Source organism: Pelodiscus sinensis, chromosome 3, assembly GCF_052426305.1.
Source record: "Pelodiscus sinensis isolate ZL-2025 chromosome 3, ASM5242630v1, whole genome shotgun sequence".
In the NCBI taxonomy this organism is placed as follows: Eukaryota; Metazoa; Chordata; order Testudines; family Trionychidae; genus Pelodiscus; species Pelodiscus sinensis.
In genome coordinates this window covers 118,951,952-118,973,609 of record NC_143054.1, presented here as the reverse complement: position 1 = coordinate 118,973,609, position 21,658 = coordinate 118,951,952, and positions in this window count along the sequence as shown.

Sequence of the window (21,658 nt, the reverse complement as noted above, 5' to 3'; positions counted from 1 at the left end):
GGGCAGAGGACATGAATGTTGACCTACTCTTGTCTGCTTACCAGATCTTGCCCCTGAACTAGAGCGATCATCTCTGGTGGGCAGCAGGGAGATTCAATCTTATGCCTATTCAACCCCTGGCTTTTCTGCTGAGCATCCCAGGAAGAACGTCAACAGGGATGGTGGGCTTTGAGTTACAGATATCTGCCCGCTGGGGAAAAGTCCAGGCCTCACATTGTTCACCTAGGACAGGGTTTCCCAACCTATGGGTCAGGACCCAAATATGGGTCGCCATTACATTTCAAAAGGGTCGCCAAGTGTCTCCCCACATGGCTGTGCCCTCCCTCCGCTCCCCATTTTTTAATTGCCTTGGGTCACTAAGTCTTCCTGAATTGTCAAAATGGGTCCCCATCTGGAAAAGGTTGGGAACCACTGACCTACGAGAACAAATGCCCATCAGATGGCAGCATCTTTCCGGCACTGTGGTGCAGGGTCACATGCAATCCAGTGACCTATGAAGGAAAGTTTCTGGATCTCATTCTAAAGCCTTTAAGTCAACCAATGCCTGACGACACCCTATTTTCGGAAGCTATTGCAACCAGAAAAATGTGGCCTGAAAGGCATGAATCTGGGAGCACATTTTGTTTTCATACTGCTGGATGTTTGTGCTTTTCACAGATGCAGAAGGAAATGCAGGAATTTCAGATATTTGCTCCACTAGGCTGCTTTTTTAAAAAAAAATGACTTCAGCCCAAATGTTGATCTCCCACCACTAGAGATACAGATGAACTTCAGTCAGTAAGATTACTCCAGATTTATACTGGTGTACTTGGAAGACAGAATGTCAGGAGAGTGCTCAGATCCAGTGCAGAGATATCCTGCTCCACCCAGGCATCTCTGCAAACTTTCCCTTGCTGCCACAGACCACACTGAGTTCCAGCTGTGGAGTTAGCAAACCACAGCTGAGGAGAAGGCAGGAAGGGAGGGCTGAGGGAGTGGGGTGGAGAATGTGCAGCCTGTCCAAGCAGCTTGGAAAAGCTGGCAGGGAATTAATGCAGCCTGGGACTGCCTTAATTCTTCTGCCAACTCTCTGCACTGGGGAAAGTCCTACTTTAAAGGTTTTGGGAATAGTAACTCCTGGGAGAGCCCTGGTACCATGGCCCCTACAGAACTAAAATATGAAGGAGGAGATGTCAGAGCAGTTCAGAGGAACAGGGCCCGTGCCTTTTAGAGGCAGAAATGTTGCCCATTTCTTTTTGGGAGCACTACTGCCCAGAAGGAGCAAGCCTACAGAAGCCGTTGCTGAGGTTTCCACCGTCCAACAGGGTGCACTCTGGGGCAGAGGGCAGAATCTGAGCTATCATTTTCAAACTGACTTCTGCAGGCCCTTCTTCCATGATGTGCCTTAATCTAATACAGAATCTAGGCTGGAGAAGGAAGGGGCATCAAAATATATCCAGTATGATTTAATATGGAAGAAGAAATACTCCAGCTCTGTGATAACATTTGTAGAACAACGTGGTTTTTGTGCACAAGCTTTAATGTATATGGGCAGCAGCCACTGTGCTGACAGTTACATGGTAAGAGCTCCAAGGGAGCTGTTACAGGCTGCCAGGTCAATAATTGAGGGTTTTAAAGAAAGGTCTTAAGTATGCATTTAGGCTAGAGACTGTAATGGTTCCAAAAGAGCTGTTAGTGTCTATTGGCTCAATAATCTAGTCACAACTGGCCAGTTTCAGGGCTGCTCATCAGCCTGAACTTTGAAATTCCTCGTTCTTGACTTTCAGCTCCAATGTTAGTGAAGTACGGGGCCTTCAATTTTGTAGCCATCTTAGTATGATTGGATTTAACCAACCAAAGAAAACCCCCAAACAGATTTTTGGTTCCTCTTTTTAAATTCAGGGTTGTCCTGGATCTGAAACTGACTGAAAAGGCCCTTTCATGCACCTTAGTTAGACCTTAAGACAAAAGGAAAACAGAATAGAAACTAAAAGAAAAAAATCCCCATTACAATAGCAGCCTACGTTGAACAACTGAGTTGTGCTTTCTCTTGTCCCGTGAGTGAATCGCCCCCATCCCTTGAGATAAGAAACAAGGACTGAGCGTCCTTGATGGGCAGCATCCATTTATAGATCAAGCAGAATCAGGGGACACACAGGAGACAGACACATGATGATGGTTAGAGGAAAGAGCCACCTTGATTTATCGTGCAATATTTAAATGTGTATGGTAGTGCTGGATCCAGAAATATTATATCCTCTTTATCCTCTATGACAGATTACACACAGACTTGGCAAGCTGGAAATAACTGTGTAGGCAATTCCCTGAATAGGAAAGGTGTTTTCTTTTTTATTAAAAAGGTGTTTGTTTCATCAAGACCCTACCGTGTGCTATTAGTAATATCTCAAATCCAGACTTGCTGCGTCACCTTTAAAATTGATAAGGCCTTGACTTGACTATCTACATTCCCTCTATATGCTGCAGGAAAAATGTTAATTGCCCACAGAAGAAAAATAGATACATGAATATTATATTCTAGTCAGATCAGTGACTCACAGTGAGGAAAATCCAGGATTAGAAAGAATACAGTATTTGGCTTTCTATCACAGAGCCCCACACGTGCTACTGTTTCCCATACATGATGGCTACGTCTACACTGGCCACAATTTCCGGAAAAGCCATGCAAATCAGGTAAGTCAGGATAGGGAAATCCGCGGGGGATTTAAATATCCCCCGCGGATTTAAATAAACATGTCCGCCGCTTTTTTTCCAGCTTGGGGAAAAGCCGGAAAAAAAGCGTCTAGACTGGCGCGATCCTCCGGAATAAACCCTTTTCCGGAGGGTCTCTTATTCCTACTTTCAAGGAATGACATTTCTTAGAAATAGCACTGCTTCTCCTAAACAGTTTGCTTCTGAGGAAGCAAAAATTTCCGAAGGGCAAACACTCTGTTAGCAAATTTCCAAGTAGCTCTGCACTCCTGACCTGTCCTGCAGGAAGAGAATGAAACCGTCGTTATACTACAGTACAGCTACGCTGAGCTGCTGGTGCCAACGGGCTTTAATGACAACGTAGCCCTTGAGGCTCACCCTAGCTCAGGAGATCTTCTAGTGTCCTTGAGCCTATAACGTGGCTTCTATATCCCTGTCCCTTCTGTTGGATCAGAGCTAAAGAAAAAAGTTTTTTTTACTCCCTAATGCCTATCTGTCCTATTGGCCCGTAATGGACTATTGGCAACCATTGCACATTAAAACAGCTTTCAGGCATCCCTGAGTTATGAGCGGTGCCCATTTACCCAGGTTCAAGGGAGTGTGTAGCTGTAAAATGGCTTACGCATTGCAATTTTTGCATTTGTAACACATAACTGGCATAAGGAGGGGGCCAAACCTGATTGGAGCTTAGGGGTGCTACTCTAATATCATAAAGAGCCATCCCTGATGCAAACCTGAGTTTTCACTGATTCATTACGTTAACCAAAATCCATTTAGACACCTAAGAGCAAGCAGCACATTAACAAACTCACCAGCTCATTATTTTTATGCCCAGGGCTGGATGTAAAGGGCTCTTGCCACCTGCAGCAGCAATAAACAAGTGCTCCTCTTTCACCCAAAGCTGGGCGAGGAAGCTCACTGTGTGTTTTGTGTGAGCTGTGAGTCCCCGCTTCATGCCCAGAACTCAGACAGCCTCACACAAACAAGAATTTCTTGGGTTTTAATTCCTCCCTCCCAAATTCTTTTCATTGAGGGATGAGATGTGAACTAAGTGCATGGCTCACCAGTAGCCCATGTAACATCTGGGCTTTAGCAATAGGCACTAAATGGAGATGGAAGGCACTGAGGTCCCTTCCCAGTCCTCCCAACTGTATAATTAAAGATAACAGTAATTTTGCTGCAGGATTCACGGACCTCTTAGTTAGGCAGTGCCATTCTCTGCTGCACTGGAACAGTGATTTTTTTTTAACTCCCCAAACCCTAACCTGACTGAGTCATACATCTTATCACCAAAAAATTAATTAATTCCAGTACAATTACCTTGCCATGCAGTGAGTAGCGTCACTGGGCAGTCATCACATGAGCCCAGCCTGACTCTTCTGGCTAGTCGTTGACTGATGTCGCCTGCTCCTGTGGAGAGCTTTGCCATTGATTTTAGTGGCAGCAGGAACGTGGCCTCACTGACACATGTGTATGATGTTATATTATTTGCACCTAAACAATCACTCTGTCCATTCCAGCTGAAATCATGCCCCCGTGCTGCAGTGTTGGACAACTACTCTGCGCCATTTTGCGTCCGTTCCAGGCAGTTCAAAGATGTAAAAAAATATAAACACAATGAAATAACTTTTCAAAAGATCCCAAGATCACATGTGAACCTCAGTGCAAAATAGGACCGCACTAGATAAGCTTTGCTGAGCTTCTGGCGGTAGGTGTAAATCGGAAATGAAATCTTATTTTTTAAAAATTAATAACATTTTTATTAAATATTAAAGAGCAAGGCTGCATTCCATTTCCTTCAGTATGAACACTAAGCAAAATCAAATATATGATTCTTCTCCCTTCAAGCGGGTTGTGACAAAAATACCAATTTTTAACAACTTGTCATTTGAAATTAGTATTTTTAAAACTATATTAAAATGGGCATAATAAAATACACTACATAGAGGTAAGTGTGCCTCTCAAATATGCATGACACATGGGGGTGTGTCATATATATGGCGACCCTACCTCCCGGATTTTCTGGGATAGGCAAGAATTTAAATACTGTATCCCAGTGTCCCCATCAGCTAGTAAAATGTCCCATAACGCCTTGCTAGATGTGGCTTGTGGGGACGAAGCAAGCCAGAAATGGTTCTGTATACTGCCATTTCCCTTCCACTGGCTGGCACAGACTCACCCCCTAGTACGGTGCAGTAGCAACAGTCTTCCCCTCCTCTCTCCTCCCAACAGAGCATGATGTAGGCGGCTCTTTTGGTGCTTTGCCAGTGGGCAGCCAAGGTGGCTTCCAGTAACATGTAGTTTCTGGAGGCCTGAGCATTCTCCAAGTTCCAGCGTGCCACCATCCAGTGAGCTGCTGCCACCCTCTGTGGCTGCCCCACCATTACGGGCTACACGGCCCTGTCTCTCCCCCCATAGAACTGCCTCTGCCATGCAGGGCCCCTGTTCTTGCCACACTGTCTCCTCCATCTGCAGGCAACCACTTGTTAACAGCTACTGCTGCCACTGCCAGATTGGTGGGGGGTGTACCGGGTGGGTCTGAGGCAAAAACTGGCAGAGCCACTCCATACCTTGGCACCTTGGAGCTGTTGCTCCGGAAGGGGCTGTGCAGAGCCTGCTTGAGGCACTGCAGGGTGGGGAGCACTCAGGCTCACCAGGTGTGCTCCATGCGCTGCCGCTCTCTTTTCCCCGACGCCTCCCCACCCTGCTGGGAGAGCGGCAGTGCACGGGGCTGCTTGCTCTACCTCTCTCCGTGAGCTGGGCATGGAGAGGAAGGCCAGGGCTCTCTTCACATACACACCCTCCCCCCTCCCCATGTCCTCCGATCCAGAAGCATCCCCCTGCCTGCAGCAGGTGGGGAGCTGTTCCAGCCCCCTCTGGTTACCAGTTAATTGGAACTGGCAAGCATTATCCATTAAGAGGACAAATGAAGTTGTCCCATGGAATTGAGAGAGAGTTCTGGATGACCCCCAGGCCCTGAGTCAAATGAGTCTGCATCTACACTGCAAAGTAATAGGTCTCGGATCCTGGATCTTATCTTGGATTGAGGTTGAACCCCTAGCACTACAGTGTCATGGGACCTTAGGTCTAGGGTCTGGGTTAATGCAATTGCAATAGAGTTGCATGGGGGGGTTCCTATAGGGCCCAAACCTATCCCTACTGGTAGAGGACAGTGGGAGGTGTTCTTAGAGGGGTCACATGACATCGTTTACTTCTGGTCATGTATCCATCTTGACCCTGGAAGTACTACCCCCAGGAGTGGGACTTCCTGTAGCAGGTTGGGCAGGGCCTAATAGGTCAGGGGGCATGGCTAATGTGTCCCCATTTTTGGTTCTGAAAATATGGTCACTATAGTCATAAGGTGCCGAAGACTGGGATATTTGGAAGCCTGGGGTGTAAAGTTGGTGGCTGAAGGGTAAGAGTGGACACTCTGAGGGCAAGGGGCAGTAAGGACACATATCAGCTCCCCTCCCCATTCCTTGGAAGGGCTGCAGAAACAGTAAGAAATGAGTCTTTTCCCATGGATACCTCTCTCTCTCTCTCTCTCTCTCACACACACACTCACACACACACAAAATAAGAGTGGAGACCACTGGGGTGACCAAGTAAGGGCAGAAGCAGAGGGCTTTGGCAGGCCTGGATTGCCAAGTTTGGTGGAGGAAGGCCCCAGAGCTTAGCTGTCCAAAGGACAACCTCACCCTGAGAGAACCACCTGAGAAGTGCAAGCTCCCCCACAGGCCCTTTGCATAGTTTGTTCCATGGGAGGGGAGGCTCTGGCCAAAGGTACTGGAGGCTCCAGTTGCAAAGCCTGTTGCATTAGAAGGTACTGTGGAAAGACAGTGCATAATTTCTTTGTAAAACAGTTTAGAGATTCAGAGTGTGTACAGCACTAATATTGTAATTACTGGTTTGCCTTTTTCAGCCTTAGTTCTTTTTGTACTCCTGCCATTTAAAGTTATTGTTCACTTACTGTAGCTAATTCCCTTTGATAAGTTTAACAGAAAATACGGCATCCTGAATATTTGTTATTCCAACCCTATGGCTGTTGGTTTCTTGCATAAAGGCAACGCTGGGCTTTATCCATCCATAAAATGAGAGTATCAGTGGGCAGTCTTGAGCTCTGTTCATCTGGCTGGCAAAATGGAAAAACACTGGCAGCTTAAAGGTTAAAACCCCCAAAAACATATGGATGGTGTATGCCAGCTACAGCTCTGGCTTGACCTGATCCTGCAATTTAGCAAAAGAGAAATATAATTTGGAGAAAAAGAAAAGAATCATTAAAGTATTCTGGGTCTGGGAGGGAGAAATCTGTTTGTATTTTTCCTGGCACTTTGCCTGTCAAATTATGATCTTATTTGCAGCTCTAACGGGATTGCTTATTATCACTCAGAAAATGTAGCAAAAGCTGGCTTCTTCCCCATTGCACTGACCACAGGAGGGAAAAGTTGTTCAAAAACCTGAAGGTTAAGGGATAAATAGCTCAGATAAACTAGACACCTTTCTTAATTCACAAAGCAGAAGTTGAGTAAGCTAGAGAATTTCCAGCTGATTTACAGTATTGCTTATCTTCACCCTAAGGGTGCTAGCTCAGGAGGAAGTGTGGAGGAGGACTCAGAGAGTCATTATATTTCAGTTAAGGCTGGAGATCAACCCAGGCCAAAACTCCAGATTTTACTACTCATCAACTGTGGGGCTTGAATTTTGTAGATGGGCTCTATTTTTTTAATAAGCCCAATCAAACTACCAAATCTGATCATGCTGTGCTAAGCTGTGAAGAAATTCAGATCTCACACCTTAGGTCAGGGGTCCTGAGAAGCATACGGGTGAGGGTCCCAGGTTGCTGAGTGCCTCTAATCTAGATTGTGGCAAGGGAGCAGGAGAACATGCAGCTGCACTGGTCTAAGAACATGAAAGTGACTATGTCTGAGCCAGGCACTCTCTCTCCTGGAACTGCTCAGTGCGCTCAGTGGGTGTGCAATCTGCTCCATCCATTGGTCTCAGATTTGGGAACAGATTGTTCTGCCTAGAGCACCAGCTCTGCCATGAGGAGTTGCAGAGGGTGGGTGGGGTCAAAGCCTGCCCACTCCATAGTCAGCATTTTGCTCCCTGTGGAGCTCAGGCCTCCTTTGTAGGAATCTATGCACATGCAGAGTGGCTCATTCAAGCACATGGCACCGAGCACAGCTGAAGAGAAGAAGGGGTGTGGATGTTGCTCTTTTAGCTCTGACTTGGGGCTTAGAGGAGCTGGTGTCCACTGGCAATAGCATTTGTGGAAAAACAGTGTATTTAATGAGACCAGTGAAAGGCTGGGCTGTAATCCAGCTGCCTTCTTCATCTCCTTCTAGCTGGGGGCCAGGTTGCCCCCTCCAGTACAGGAAAGAGGGGAAGAAAATGGCACAAAACAAACTGCACCGAATTTTCACCTAATTATTTAATTGACAGGGGAGTTGGCAGCATTTGCCTCCCCATGGAACAAACATTGGATTCAGCCTCCAGCACCTGCATAACCCCTGCCTCCCATTTTTTGAGGAGTAACGTTGGTTTGACCCACCGGGTTTGATTCGAACTACCGCCTTCCAGAGCGCACTTCCTGGTTCGAATCAGCTGGCGAGCGGAATAGTGCGTGGGCAAGATTATGCTAATGAAGCACAGGATATTTAAATCCCCACTTCATTAGCAATTTCGGTCGGCTACATTTGCATCCCTAGTTTGAACTAGGGAGCAAGTGTAGACGTATCCTTAGAAAAGAGAAGACTAAGGGGGGATATGATAGAGGTCTATAAAATCATGACTGGTGTGGAAAAAGAGAATAAGGAAAAGTTATTTACCTATTCTCACAATATAAGAACTAGGGATCACCAAATGAAATGACTAGGCAGCAGGTTTAAAACAAACAAAAGGAAGTTTTTCTTCACTCAGCTCACAGTCAACCTGTGGAACTCCTTGCCAGAAGATGTGGTGAAGGGTAGGACTTTAACGGGATTCAAGAAAGAGCTAGATAGATTCATGGAGGTTGGGTCCATCAATGGCTATTAGTCAGGATGGGTAGGAATGGTGTCCCTAGCCTCCATCTCAAACTGAGTGACAGGGGAGGGATCACATGAGGATTACCTGTTATGTTCCTTTCTTCTGGGGCATCTGGTGTTGGCCAATGTCAGCAGTCAGGATACTGGACTGGATGGACCATTGGTCTGATCCAGTATGGCCGTTCTTATGTGACATGTTTTCTTCTGGCACAGTAGCTCCAAGGAACCAAAGCGACACTAACAGATTCAGCTCTAGGAGATGTTGAACATGATCTGAACTAGCACCTGAAAGAACCTTATACAGCAATCCAGCTAGCCCAACCCTAATGCACTCTCTCGCTCACACACACACACACACACACACACACACACACACACACACACACACACACACACACACACACACACACACACACTACCCCGCTCTACATTTTCTCTTTTGCCCCGAGTTTATTTCCTCCAAGAAAGCAGGTTCTGCTGCAAGAAACGTTAGAAAAACAAGAATAAAAATGGTATTAAGCATTTAAAACCTCCATATGAGCCCTGAAATCATACCTGACCTTTCAGCAGTTTAGATTAGAATACTCATCCGCAAATACAAAGAGAAGAGCAGCTTATTTCTTTAAAATAAGACAGAGTAAGCATGAAAGAATAAAGCTGAAGGGAAAAAATCACTGTTTGTCCCTCGGTTTATTTAGGACCCAAACAATGAAATCATTGGGGCTACGTCTACATTGGCAAGATTTTGCGCAAATACTTTTAATGCAAGAGTTCTTGCGTTAAAAGTATTTGCACAAGAGAGCATCTACACTGGCATGTGCTTTTGCGCAAAAGCATCCGTGCTAGTGTAGACACTCTCTTGCGCAAGAAAGCTCCAATGGCCATTTTAGCCATCAGGCTTCCTTGCGCAAGAAATTAACGTTGCCTGTCTACACTGGCGTCTTGCGCAAGAATAGTTGCGCAAGAGGGCTTATCCCTGAGCAGGAGTGTCAGAGTATTTGCGCAAGCACTGATTTTATACATTAGAACGTCAGTGTTCTTGTGCAAGTACTCGCAGCCAGTGTAACTAGGTGGCAGCTGCTTTTGCGCAAAATCTTGCCAATGTAGACACAGTCTGGGAGTTTTGACAAAGTAATAAATGCATGTATTCCTTTAATCATGAATATTGTGGCAGTACAGAGAAACCCCTGACAAGCCCAGGCCTCCTTGTGCTAAACATAGTCAAAATACATGATAATAGATGGTCCCTGCCTTAAAGGCATTATAATCTAAATAGAAAAGCCAGACAAGTTAAATACTGTACTGCCATCCCCATTTTACCGATGTGGAAGCTACAGCACAGAGAGATTAAGAATGGGAGATTCAAAAGCCTTGGTGCTGGGCATCTTTGGCAAGCCATCTGGCAAGACTTACCAAGTCACACAGATCATTCATGGCAGAGGTGAGTGTTGAACACTGATGCCCTGGAACATAAGAAAGCACCTTAGTCAGAAGCCCCACTTGCTTTCAAATGTATCATGGGGGCAATTGGACTTTTCACTCTAACTTCATGGGGACAGAGACCTTTTCTTCAGGCATAGCTGTACAGCATTTAGCATGGTGCTGGCCCTTCATTCATTCATTCATTCATTCATTCATTCAATAAATAAATACTATTATTATTGATAATAGTATGACTCAGGTTAGAAAACTGACAGAACTACTGAGTTGTAGATTTTTTTCTGTCTCAAGCTAACAACATCTCCATTAAATGAAGGCAAAGTGTTTGAACAGGAGCAAGGACAGAACTGTAAATGGAGGAATAGGCATACTATTAAGCTGCAGCATATTATGACAAAATCCGTGGTTAAAAAAATCATAAAAACTAGTGACACGCAGAGTACCAGAGTAAGCAATGCGGTGGGCATGAAACCAATAAGAACCCTTCGCTCTGTAAAACATTCCTGGAGAAATTTGCCCTACCTCAGTATTGATCAGATCCTGTGAATTAAAATGGGCATAGCTAGGCTTTTAGTCAAAATCATCTAGCTGCGTAGATGACGATGTCAACTGACTCTGGCTTTCATAAGCCAAACAAACTGCCCTGAGGTAAGCATTACAGTGACACCAATCAGATTTAGTGACTAATATTTCCTACTTCGGAAAAGATAAAGACGGAGATGTGGTTAAAATTAGATCCCATTGCCAAAGATGACTTGAGAGAATGGCTGGGAAGGAACATGATCAACATCAGGTTTTCGAATGAGGGACCAGTGGCTTGATTCTAAGTGACACCTCCCAACCCAGAGATGAAATTTTCTGGTTGTGTTACACAGATGGATGAGCATTTGAAACCAAAAGAAAAAAAAAGTAGGAGTTGTTTGCTGCCCTGCAGGAAAATCTACCATTCAAAGACACACCGGTTCTTGGTATTTCATTGTAGTTGTTTTGCACCCACTACAGCCAGAAATTTTTCCTCGCTATCTTTCATCTTGGCCCTCTTCCTTCATTTTCATGTAGTGTTCCCAGTCTGGTTCTGAGAAATATCACAATCTCTTATTCTGTTTTTCATTCCATTCACCCACCAGAAGCTTTCACTTCACTTTGCTTGCCTGTCCCTCTGAAAGAAACATTTACAGTCCCCAGATCTGGCCTTGAATAGTCTGAGTCAAGGGAGTTACCCTACCGACAAACTGGTGTGTGATCAGAATCAAGCCTAGGGAATGAAAAGGAAAACTTTAAAAGCTGGGTTCATGCTACTGACATCAGTGGAATTAATCTGGATGTAACGGAAACCATTATGTGCTGGGATTTTATTTAAGCCATATTTGCTCATAGAAGATGACCCTCTTTTAGAAAGATGGAGACCCCCACCCCTTTCTGTCTTCCCTAATATCATCTTTCATCGGGGTCACTGCTAACATTTCCCAAACTGAAGTGTGGTCAAAATTCCATGTCTCACACTTTTTATACCATGCCACTCCTTAGCTGTCACACATTCATATCTGTCTGTTCAGTGTGCCCCAAACTCGGCAGAAATTACTCACAGACCGGAAAACAAAGTATTGTTCTTCAGTGGAGTCCTATAGGGATCAGTTCTGGGTCCAGTTTTATTCAATCTCTTCATAAATGATTTAGATAATGGAATAGGAATGTGTGCTTATAAATTGAATAGATCATGCCAAGCTGAGAGAAGCTGCAGGCATTTTAGGAGATAAGATTAACATTCAAAATGATCTAGACAAACTGAAGAAATGATCTGAGTTAAACAGGATAAAATTCAATAAGGACAAATGCAAAGTGCTCCACTTAGGAAGGATTGGTCAGTTGCACATGTACAAAATGGGAAATAACTGCCTTAGAAGGAGTACGGTAGAAAGGGATCGGGGGGGGGGGGGGGGGGGGAAGGGCATCATAGTGTCTCTCAGGCTAAATATGAGTCAACAATGTGACACTGAAAAAAAAATCAAACATTGTATTGGGATATATTAGCAGGAGTGTTGTAAGTAAGACACATTGGCTACGTTTACACTGGCATGAATTTCTGAAAATGCTTTTAACGGAAAAGTTTTCCGTTAAAAGCATTTTCGGAAAAGCACGTCTAGATTGGCAGGATGCTTTTCCGCAAAAGCACTTTTTGCGGAAAAGCGTCCATAGCCAATCTAGACGCGGTTTTCCGCAAAAAAGCCCCGATCGCCTTTTTCCGCGATTGGGGCTTTTTTGTGGAAAACAGTACTATGTTGTCTACACTGGCCCTTTTGCGCAAAAGTCTTTCGGAAAAAGACTTTTGCCCAAACGGGAGCAGCATAGTTTTTCCGGAAAAGCACTGATGATTTTACATGAGATCGTCAGTGCTTTTCCGGAAATTCAAGTGGCCAGTGTAGACAGCTGGCAAGTTTTTCCGCAAAAGCAGATGATTTTGCGGAAAAACTTGCCAGTCTAGACACAGCCATCAAGTAATTCTTCCACTCTACTCAGTACTGATTAGGCATCAGCTGGAGTATTGTGTCCATTTCTGGCTGCCACATTTCAAGAAAGATGTAGACAAATTGGAGAAGTCCGGAAAAGAGTAATAAAAATGATTAATGGTCTAGAAAACATGACCTATAAGGGAAGATTGAAAAAACAGGGCTTGTTTAATCTGGAGAAAACTGAGGGGGGGAGAGGTATGATAGTTTTTAAGTACATGAAAATTGTTGCAAAGAGGAGGGAGAAAAATTGTTCTCCTTAATCTCTGAGGACAGGACAAAAAGTGGATGGACTTAAATTGCAGCAAGGACAGTTTAGGTTGGACCTTAGGAAAAATTCCTAACAGGGTGCTTAAGCAGAAAAATAAATTTCCTAAGGAAGTAGTGGAAATGCCATCATGGAAAGTTTTTAAAAACAGGTTATACAGACACCTGTTAAGGATGTTCTAGACAATACTTAGTCCTGCATGAGCGCAGGAGACTTGAGTAGATGACCTCTTGAGGTCCCTTACAGTTCTACAATCCTACCTGAGCACAGGAAGTTTGAAGCCGCTATCTTAAGTTGCATTCTGGTACCTTTTCATCCCTCCTGAGACATGAAAAGGATGGAAAGCAGCCAGATATCCTCATATTAGAATCCCATGGTGAGGCTCAGTAGTTGATACAAGGTCAGCACAGTGACCCTACAACATCTCTTACCTTGCAGCAAGAATGTTAAACAGTTAATCAGTAAGCATACCGGTAAGCATGAGGCTTACTGGTTTGCTTACTGGTTAACCAGTTAATTGGCCCTTGCCAAGTAAATTCTGGCCGCAGCCAGTGAGCCAGGCTAAAGAAGCTAGTGGGCTGGGTGTCAGTATCCCACAGATGCAGCAGTGCTTCTGGCAGGCCCTTATGGATATGGAAGGACACTGTGGATGCAGTGGGACCAGGAAGCAGGACCTAAGGCAAAGCTATTAATCGGTTACACACTATCATTTAACCAGTTAACCGCTTTAACATCCCTACCTTGCAGTGTCTAATATAGGGACTTTCCAGGAATCTGTTGGGAAAGGCAGAGAGTATGGCTTGAATGAGCTGTGCTTTAGCTATTTTGGGCTTCTTGATAGTCTCCTAAGGCCAGCAATAGCCTGGCAAGAAGTTAGACTTGCTCCTGGGGTAGCTATAGTATATGCCAGGGCCAAATTGGCCCCTGACAGTCTGAGAAGAATGAGGTGCATGGCTCTGACTTGGGGCTGGAGACTTTTAATGGAGCTCAAAAGGACTGAATCCAATAGGAAAGGCCTGGAAACAGAAAAATGGAGCTTTTGAAGAAAAATGAATGTGAACAAGAGGCAGAACCCAGGTGGCAGAGCAAGAAAAAAATGACTAAATAATGAAAACTCTGTGAGAGATAGGCTCAGAAAAAGACCAAGAGAGCAGGCCTGGAAACAGCACAAGAGAAATCACTAAAAGCAGAGGGCAAAGCAATAGAAGCAGAGAGGGGAAGGGTAAAGCCCTGAGATCAAAAGAAGCACTTTGTAGAAGAAGTAAGAAAAAGCAAAAGTAAAAAAATATGTCATGGAGAGATTCACTCCCAGGACAGTTGCTGAGATTTTATTTCTCTTAAAACATTTTCTATGAAAGACTCATGTTGTTTAAAATCAAAATAGGTAATTGTTTGAAATATGTACTGTAGTTTGGGAGATGGGAATTAATTAAAAAGCTATTATGGACACAGTCTATATGTAATAAAAATATACATTAAGTGCCACATTTTCAAAAGAGCTCTGGGTCACATTTTCATGTTCAGTACCTACAACTGGACCTGTTTTCCAAAGAGCTCAGCTTCCATTTAGGGACCAAAATAAACAATCACATTTTCAAAAGATTCAAAATGCTGAGCTCTTTTGAAAATCTGACCTGAAAAAAATTTTTTTTGAGCAGTTGTTGAAGTAAATCAGGGATGCTCAACATTTCACAGGATCAGGCCCTTACTGAGAAACACGTGGCCTACTGAATCCAAACTGCTGAGTTTTAATTCATACTTGGACACGACACAACATTATCTTCCTCTGTAGGCTTGCTCAGGTCACTTTTAATCTCTCTGTCTCAGTTTTCCTTTTTGTAAACAAAATTTAATGCTAGGTGCCTTCTTCAAAGGAGAAGTCAGAAGGAATAATGCTTTTTTTTTTTTTTTTTTTTTGCAATGTGCTTTGAAAAGCACTATGTACTGGCTAATTAAAATTATATTAATATACATTTCCAACAATGATATGCTAAAACTTATCTCAAGAGTAAAGTGAATTGATCATTTGAGGATAGTAAAATCCCCTCATGATTTCTGAAGGTTTTTGCAATGTAGAAGGATAGATGCCTTTTCATTTGTCATATGCACATTAGCCATTTTATTTTTATCACTGGGAATTATTAGTTAGTTACTACTTCCTTTTATTCAGGTAGGCATGGGACCTAATACAATAAGCTTTAGTTCACCTGTTTCAGTTTACATGCAGTGATAGTCCACTCTCTGAGAGTTGCCCTGAGAGAAGATCCAGTGTTTTCAGTTACAACCATTGGTGTAGATTCAAGGACTTTAAAATTATTTCATGATTAACATCTTGCATAAAATGACTCTCCCCCAAACCTTCTGTCTGTCTTCCGTGGTTTATATGAGTGTGGAGTCTAATGCTTCTCTAACAAGATTTGTCTTGATTAAGATAAAAGGTGGGTTTGGGGCTTTTTTAAACATGAGCTAGCACAGTCCAAAAACCAGCTTTTCATCCTACTCAAGACAAACCTGCAGTGAAGATCAGAAATCACAGCTGTGAGGGAGGAAAAAGAGGAGTATAACTGTTCAGTCAGTCCTCCTGCAAAAGCAGGGGATTCTCCCTGATAGAGGTCACATTGACAGCACTTGATCATACCCAAAAGGCCAAGTAACTTATTTACAATGCATTGGCTTATAGTGACCTGATCCACCACACGTGCAGCTGCCTCTGGCATCAGCTGGAGTCCTTTGTACAGCTCAAGGACACACTGTTGTCTTAAATAGGAGATGTGCAGAGCACATGTGTTGTTTTATTTCCCAAATATTGCATGTGTCCTTCAATCTATTTTTAAAATTAATAATGTATGAATTGGAAGTTAAAGAACTGTGTTTTTATTTTCATCCAAACATTCCTATAGCTATTTCTCAAGGCACAGTGGGTAAGAAGCATTAGCCAAAGGCATGGCAGAGCTGTTTGAATAGTGCTGTGTTTTATACCCAACCAGAAAATGTAAAGAGGGGCACTGAAACAAAGTGCAGTCCTGCTGCCTATTAACTTGAAAGTGGGAAATAAGGACATATTTTTAATCACCCATTATGAGAGGCACAGATAGTTATCTGAGGTTGTTTCCACTTTGAATTTGATTTTATTAATTATCAGGTACTCAACTCGTTTGGAATGTAAAAAAGAAAATTGATGTTCTCCATCTTCTTTCAAAAATACACCCTAGTTATTGGCTTCAAATGTCTGCTGCATGAATCACAGTTGTGTGTCATCACATGCATTCAGCTGTGCTGTCACTGTGCAGGATGAAATCCAAATCCGGATGAAAAGGGAAACCCAAACAAATTCATCTACATTCCTCATGACTCACTCTGCTCCTTATCACCAATCATCCCTCCTGTGCAGGAACAGAGGAAAAAACAACCACCCCAAAATCTAAAAACTGAGGCTATTTTACAAATCTAAAGCAATCAGAAGGTCTTTGACTCAGAATTGTATAACGCAATTGGTTAAATTTAAGTTCTTTTGCTCTCCTCCCCCCACCGCAATCAGTTTGGAATTCTAGCACTAAACAGCAAGCCTGTCTGGCTCACATAAAAGCTATTTTCTTGCTTTTCTTTTTTTATTTTTTTTCCGTCAATCGACAGTACTTGCCTCCGGTGCCTCAACAGTAGCTATGACTGTGTCTTAATGAAAAAAGATGTATAAAATATTACCATAACCTCAGAGGCATGAGTGAAGCCCTTATTAGAATTCGGGACCTACAGCTGGAACTTCCAGCTTGGGGTGGGAGATAAAGTTAACTATTGTTAGCTCACAAGTGGCTCAGACTTCCTGGCAACTGAAGTGAATTACTCAGCCCTTTATGCCCAGCTTCAGAAACAGTCCACTGTTTCACAACAAAAAAGGCATTCAGGCAGGGAAAGATGGTCTCCCCAGGCCCTAGAAAGCTAGCTTTAAGACAGCAAATCAACACTAGAGCCTCACAAGTGAATGACCACTGTGGGAAAGGGTGATGATGTCAGCCTGAATGCATTTCCAATGTTTTTGTCCCACTTTGCCTTTGCTCTCCCTCTCTTTCTCTCTGTCCCCTTCCTGTTCTTGTGGGGGCATTATTAAAAAAGTTTAGAATGCCCATCAACTCCAATGGCCCACTGCAACACTGTTGCCATGGCAATGCTTTTCAATGCTTTTCTTTGCATAAAAAAACCCCACAACAACCCAGGGGAAGGGAGCTTTAAAAAAAAAGAGAGAGAGAGAGAGAGAGAGAGAGTGAAGAATCCCAGAGAGAAGGGTGAGAGAGACAGTGCCAGTTTGGAGCAGCTTGGAGTTAGAGCTGGGAGTGGGGAGAGGCATGCTGTCAGGGGGTAGGAGTTGGGGGAAGATTGGTGAACTCAGCAGGTATTTGAGGGTTTTGGAAAAACAAATTTGTAATCCTTCACACGCTACCCTTTTGAAAAGTTCAGCATTTCTGAGGACCTATAGAAGAATCAGAGTAATGTTTTTAGCTAAGCCTTCAGAAAGAACACAGCTGTGCTTTGGCAAACATACCCAATTACATAGTTTAAAAAAAGCCTTTCAAAGGCTTATCGCTGCTTGCCCACCTCCCTTTCCCTTCCTCCCCCCAAAGACTAAGGGAGAGCAGAGGGATGCCCCAAAAATGCTTTTGATCCTGAGAGCAAATGACTATAAAACAAGCTGACATATTTGTTGGGAAAGCCAAAGTTCTCTGGGTTACTGTGCTGTCAAAGTGCAGCCTTCAGTACTGAGTGCTGAGAAGCGTCAGTTTAAAAATGGCTGGACACAGTCATTGACAAAGGGGGAGAAGCATTCATTGCTTATGCTGGTCCTTCTGTATGTGATACAGCGCTACCTTCATCCCAGTCATCAGCTTGCTCTCCCTCCAAAAAGAAATGTCCTATTAACTTCCTTCGTTCTGAAATATAGTAGGTAGTCCTATGGCCAGTTCAGGAAGCTGAACTGGAGGCAAGCCTGTTCGGAGGCAAAATTATAGTCCAGCAGCCATAGGCGACAGGTGCCTGTGGAGGAAGGGGATGTCCCACATAGAGGAACAGAGATGGGGCATGAGAAGGCACCCCATTTAGCAATTAAGATTTTGGCCAGGGTACAGAGGGGGGCAGTGCACTTTCTGAGTGCTATCACTAGCAGCCTATGTTAGCAGCATTGTTTTTACATTCGCCACTGTGATAGTAGAGGGATTTAGCACACATTGCTATATGATAGTTTTGGCGTTCAGCATGTTTTAGAATACAAATATATGTGCTGCTTATGGAACCCACACACCACTTAGACCACTTACAGAGAGAAAGAATGAGTCTGCTCTACAGCCTTAGCTGAGCAGCACCTGGCTTTTAGCTCAAGCAGTAGAGGCTCATGCACAAAGCTCCAGAAATCCTAGGTTTGCTTCCACCTGTCGTCATTAGACTTCCAGGTTCCATATTAATCCTTTCTGTCCTCTACACTAATTCTGACATCCTTTCTGCAATTGAAGCTACATTGGCACTAAATAAAAAAAGAGTGCAATTTTCATAGACTCATAGAAATGAAGGGCTGAAAGGGACCTTGACAAATTATGAAGTGCAGCCCCCTTCTCTGTGGCAGCACCATGTGAACCTAGGCTCTCCCTGACAGGTGTGTTTAACTTCCCTCCCCCAACCCACCTCCTGGTGATAGAATTCCACAGCCTCTTTTGGAAGCCTATTCCAAAGACTGTCTTTGTAGTTAGAAAGTTTTTTCCTAATATCTAACCTAAATCTCCCTTCCTGAAGATTGATTCTATTAGTTTATCATGCATATTAGCTCTCCTTCTGTCAGTACACAGAGGAGACAAAGTACTGTAGTTTCACTGTGAGGTACACTAAGCAAGGTCAACTGCAGGCAGGAGGTATACTGCTGACTTTGCCTTGCTACCTCATGGTAGACACTACAAGTATCTTGTCAGTCACCACTTAGATTTTACAGCAATATAACCTCTTATCTTGAGGTAAAAAATAAACATCTTTGTGCAAGTGAAGCCAACCCTGAGTAGATGAAAGACAATTCTGCCTCCCCCAGTATAACTGCCACTCACTGCCCCAGCAGACAAGATATGCTCTTAGGGCAACATTCATTCCTGAGCACACTCTACACGCAAAGCACTTTGACCACTCTGTGACAGACTAACAATATCCTTTAATACCCTGGACACACCGTATGGAATTAAGAGTGTCTTTATTGAATTAAGCGAAACCTTATTGAATTAGGTTAATACCTTGGGGATACATTGTATTAAAAATGCAACTGTCTCAGTGTTATTGTATGTACCTTCACTAGTAGGGAGCGAGGGATGCTAATGTACTTCCTCTGTTATCAACCCTTTAAAGTCACCCCCTGGAGGGATACACATCGACTAGTTTGAACTGGATTCTCCACAGACCAACAGACCAAGAAAAGGACTTTGGGATAAAGAACTGGGTCTAAACTGACTCAAGGCATTCCTCCTGATCCAGCAAATGACCAGGACTCAGGGTCCTCGGGTCCCAATCCTTTATTGGGTTGGAAGGACTGGGCTTGCCAGAATCCTTGCTATGCTGAATTCTGGTAACATTATTAGCATGTAGGTTCTTTTATTGTTTTTAATATGTTTTCCATAAAGTTTTGGGTTTTTTTTTTTTTTACCTTCAGAATAAAGGAGGCTTACATAGAAAGAGCTGTGAGGTAACTGCAGCAATACTTATGTTATCGGTCTCTGAAGAGAATGCAGGCAGGTCTGTTCAGGCAGCTTGTCTTTGCTTGAAAATAGTGAAGGCAGGGAATTGTGGCACCTGGAAATATCCTGGTCAGAAGGGAGTGAAGTGCAGATCTACATCCAAGTGAGACAACAACAAGGGAGCCAGAATCTAAGAGCAGGTGCCCTTGCTGGACCACTGGGGGAAATACAGGGGCAGTTGCCCTGAATTGTGCCATACTCAAGAAGAAATGTCTATGTACAGCCAGTCCCCGAGTTACGAACGATCAATTTACGACCATTCGCATTTACGACCAAACCTCCCATTAAGCGGACGTAAAGGCGGTCCCCGAGGTATGAATGCGACACGCGCTTACGAACAGTGCAGTCGCAACGTAACTCAATGGGGTCCGACTTACAAACATTTCACGTTATGGCCAAGTGTTTGGCTGTAATGGTGCTTGTGTTCCTAAGCTCTTAAGCCCTTTACAAAATCTCCCACTTAAAGGTGACCCACAATTGGCCTTGTGCAATTTTCATTTCTTTACAATGTATAAAGCGGGCCTACAAAGTTTGATTATTTGATGGGCTTTTTTTCCTCCTAAATTTACCATAGAAATTTCAGGAATGTTGAATCTGTTCTTTCCTGGGTTTGCTAGGGGACCTCCTATGAGTCTTGTCTATATAACCCACACACCTATATAATCTACACACCTCTGTCCCCCACTAGTGGCATCGAGACTTTAAGAGATATATGGCTTTTTAACTCATGCAGTAGAGTCTCATGCATTTAACTCTAAGGGTACATCTACACTGCACCATATGTCGAAATAAGTTGCGCAATTTGAGCTATGCAAATTGTGTATCTTATTTCTATGTTATTTCAAAATAGTTTATTTCAAAATTTGGCGCTGTCTACACAGCACTTATTTCAAAATAAATCATTATTCCAAAACGTCCCTTACTCGTTGTGGAATGAGGTTAGCAGAGACATTGGACTAGTGAGCCCATTGTATTTCAAAATAACAGGCGCGCTCAAAAGACACAGAATAGCTGTTTCGGGTTACCTCCTGTATGCCGAAATATTGCTGCAGTGTAGATGTAGCCTAGCGATCCAAGGTTCTATTCTGCCTGCCACCACCTATTGGTGTTACACCGGTGTAATAGATGGAGCTAATAATGGGCTGGTTGAGACTATGGGGTATGACAAGTGCTGCATTGGCACTTCCTTGTGTTGATGCTGCAGGCACAAAATAAAACTGCTTCACGTTTATGTAGTTCAGTAAGGGAGTGTGGCTCATAGAGAACATTAGGCATCAGAACTGCAAGCTTCATAAGGCAGTTCAGGCAGACCCCTGGATTAACATTAAAGCTGAAACCAAACTTTTTCACATTTCTGAATGAATATTTTTTCTGACGTTTCAGTGTTTTGACTTTTAGTCCCTCTCCAGGACTAAGATAAATGATGGAGCAGCAGATTTTCCTGCAGCACAGTAATTTGGAGGTTTGGTCAACTCTACTTGAAGGCTGACTCTGAACATAAGTCTGTCTCATGGCGATGCATGTTTGTAACTGGCTTGTGCTGCAGCCTCTGGCATGGCACTGCTCTCTTCCCAGTAAGCATCCACCATCACCTCTTTTTCCCTCAGCCAGGAACTGCTTTATCATATCAGGGCTCAGACCACTCAAGTTTTAGTCACTTTGGATATTGTGTTTGAGAAGAAGGAATGCATCAGCTCAGTTTGAACCAACTCAATGACCTAATCCAAGATATTTCAATTGGGTAAAAACCTTCAGAAATAAGCAATTATGAAGGCTGAATGCCAAAACTAGATTTGAAAGGCTGCTGAACTTTGTCCAGAAAAGATCAGAGGAAATCAAAATGTCTCTCTAAGGGTAGCTTCTATTAGGTATGTTTTAGAGTAGTCTCTTCTAAAACTTCCATGTCTTCATTTCTATCATGCAGTTTGGTTGTGAATATTATTGATCACATTCTGCTAAAATGATCTTTGGGAA